Raw genomic sequence first — 3,388 nt, 5'->3', positions numbered from 1 at the left:
ATGATCGAGCCCGGCAATGCCCTGAGGGGTCTCTGCTACTGATTTACGATGGTCCATACACACGACAACACACCCAGCCTGGTACACAGTCGCCGGTTGTCCTGACTCTACGCAGTAGCTCTCCACTCTGTGTATATCATCTCCTCTATCTTAACTATGCGCGCTTATATGTACATACACTCCTCTAAGCGCCCGACAGTGGTGTCATCATTAATCAAGACACTTTGTTGATCAAAGATCTAAAAAAAAAACAGACAAGTTAGAAGGCGTACATTCTATTGTTTGATCCTGTCATGTCCTTGCACGCCAACGAAGACACTTTAGCAGTTCTCTCAGCTACACACCCTCGAAGCATGCTCTTATTCTACCAGATCATTATTTACAAAGAGGAAAGTAAATTATATATGAACGGCAGGGAGCCAGCAGCGACGAGAGAGCTCTGCCCTTCTGTTCACTGCAGATTTGCGCGCGCGCTTCGCGCACTCTATAAGGTAGAAACTCTGCATATAAGAGTAGAGCTGTTCTTATATTTTATAAAATGAAGAATTAATGTGCATTTTAATCTTGTCTCTTACTTATATATTTAAGAGAGATCATGCTCTCACGTAGACTCGAGTCCTAATAGAACCAAACAACTTCGCGCGTGGTTCCACACTCTCTCTCTGAAGAGGGCCCAGTTTGTTTCTCGATCTTTGGGTTATGTTTTTCTTGTTGTACACTCTGTCCTACAGTACGATATGTTTACTGCAAGCAAGATTCAATAAAGTGTGCATGCTTAATTGGAGCCTCCGCCTTTTGCTTATTGACCCAAGTGATTTTAAGATCAAAGACATGCCACTTCAATAGGGATTCAAAGGAGTTTGTATCGTTCTCGCTTATGTCTTGCTGTGGGCATTCCCTAGGATAACGTTAAATACTACAGGCCAAGCGCGTAGGCCCTAAATCCGGATACTCCTAAATTGTGAACTATGTTGATTTACACACACACACTGAACACACTCAGACTATTACTGTAAGAATATACGCAGAACTTGCTTCTGTATGACTTGCGGTTCTGGCTATTTAAAAACTGCAGTAACTTATATTAAGTAACGTTTTATCTTTTACTATTATTAAAAATGATAGTGATGTTTAACCAACAACTGTGGTTTTACTCTTTCTGAAAATGTTGTTGTCTTTGGGTCTTTTCTGTGTTCCATGTCCTACAGTGATGTGAAACACTACACCTACTATGTCAGCACAAAGTGTGGAAAGAAGGAAAGAGGGCAGAGAGGTGATTGATTTAGCCTCTGCACCAACGCCCTGGCACTGAAGATGGGATGGAGGGATGGAGGGGCGGGAGGGAATGAGAGGAGAGGTACATAATGATGCTGCACCTGCAACCTTACTCAAACCTTGTCAACTTGAAACTACACTTCTTCTTTCCCCATTCTTGTCTATTAGTGTCTTTTTTCAATCTCCCAACCTCTTTAATTCCCTTTTTCAATTCTTTCCGCCTCCTCTGTGGCCCCAGTGTTTCTTCACTCTCCTGTTTGCTCTTATTTTTTTCCCGCTCGGCATCTCTCTCCTTATTTGTCTTGTCTTTTGCTCTCCTTTGCTTTGCCTCCCTCCCTTATCTCCTCTCGTCTTTTTGGCAGGAACAGCGGTTTTATTATCCAACCTCACCTCTGCCAGGATGGGTCAGATACTGCAGTGGAGCCGTCTTCACTTGGCACTTAATGTAGGGAGAGAGGAGAAAAAAACACAGCAGAGGGAGGTAGAAAGAGTGACACACGGGAGGAGAGTTTATCCAACACTGTACTGTAGCTGAGAAGGTTCAGCATGGTAGTCCAGCTAACGGTGTAATATGTGCGTTTTTGCATGTGTTTGTACAAATGTAAAATAGGTAGAAGTAAGTGTGTGCGCTGCAGCCCTGCTTGGTGCGTCATTGTGGCTGTGGGCTTTCTCAGGAGGGATGGTAGACCAGAGATGGCACGCCGATGCCAGAATGCCAGGCCCGGTCTCTGCTGCCAGCTCCAAGGAGCCTCAATCGATCCTGACAGCTTAGTGTGTCACCAGGTCACGCTGCAGAAAAACAAGGACAAGGAACCACTTCAATCGGCTAAAATGTACTCCCCTCGTTTTACCATTTGTAACGAGAATTAGAACATAGTCCAAATGCTAAATTATGTTGTTTGAGCCGATACTGTGTACATACTTATCAGCACGTTATTTTTTTATGTTCTGCTGCAGCTGCTGTATAAAGCTCAAGCCTTTCTATTCAGACAGAAAATTGAAGTGTGGCTATTCGTCTCAGCTTGTTTAGAAATTCCTTTGATGCAGTTCAAACCAATTTGGGCAGCAGCGTCAACATAAGAATTACTGGCAAATTCAGAAAATTATAAACAAATGTTATTATAATACCCATAATTATATCGTGTGCCATATTTCTTGAGCTTACAAGGTGGAAAGTGCAATCTTCTTTATTTTAATTTAAATTCAAGTCTTCTTTCAGCAGTGAGTGTTCACAATTTGTGTTTTAGCCCAGTCATTCTGATGGTAGCAGGCTTCAGTTTTACCACACAGTGATTCATCAAACAGTTTGGACAATTTTTACAACTCAAGAAGGTAAAAAATATTGATTGACATATTTTTGCCAACTTATGAAAGAATAAGCTGTGTTTTAGTTTATTGGTCAACATTCCAGTACCTTTAACTCTAACTTTTAACTTAGAGTTTTGGTTTTTATTAAATGTTAAAAACATTTAGTATTCAGTATTGAATATCCATAAAGTCAGGGAACTTAAAGGACCAGTGTATAGGATTTAGTGGCATCTAGTGGTGAAGTTATATATTGCACCCATTTGAAAACAGCTCAGTCTTCCAAGCATCCACATCATGCAATCTCTGGGACCAGTTTGCATGGTTTCTGGTAAAAAATACTTGCAGTCCAATCTGAGATAACCCTGATGAATATCATCAGAGTTGGTGCAGTAGAGTAGGGGGTAAACTGATATTGATGTGTAAAATCGGTGGAATTCCCCTTTAAGGTAAAGTTTAACGTGAATTTTGATTCTAACTGTAGTGTGAGGTTGAAGAAAGTTTATGTACACTGATAAATATAATCACAAACCACATACACGAGTATTCAACAGACAAAAAAAACAAAACAAGTATGTGAGGTATGAAACAAGAACTTGAAATGCAAATCATTTCACCTCCCCGCTGAACAATGTACTGACAACTGAGTCATGATGGGAAAAGACACAGTACTGTTTGTGCCCCAAGCTCAACTAAAAATGATGGACAAATGTCCCCAACAGACGTTTGGCTTTCTGACCTCGACCTGCTGACTGGCCGTCTGATGGTGAATCTCCCTCCAGGACTGAACCTTTGAACTCGCAGAGAA

Source organism: Morone saxatilis, unplaced genomic scaffold (genome assembly GCF_004916995.1).
Source record: "Morone saxatilis isolate NCDOM2014 unplaced genomic scaffold, NCSU_SB_2.0 Contig12, whole genome shotgun sequence".
NCBI lineage: Eukaryota > Metazoa > Chordata > Actinopteri > Moronidae > Morone > Morone saxatilis.
This window is presented reverse-complemented; position numbering follows the sequence as displayed.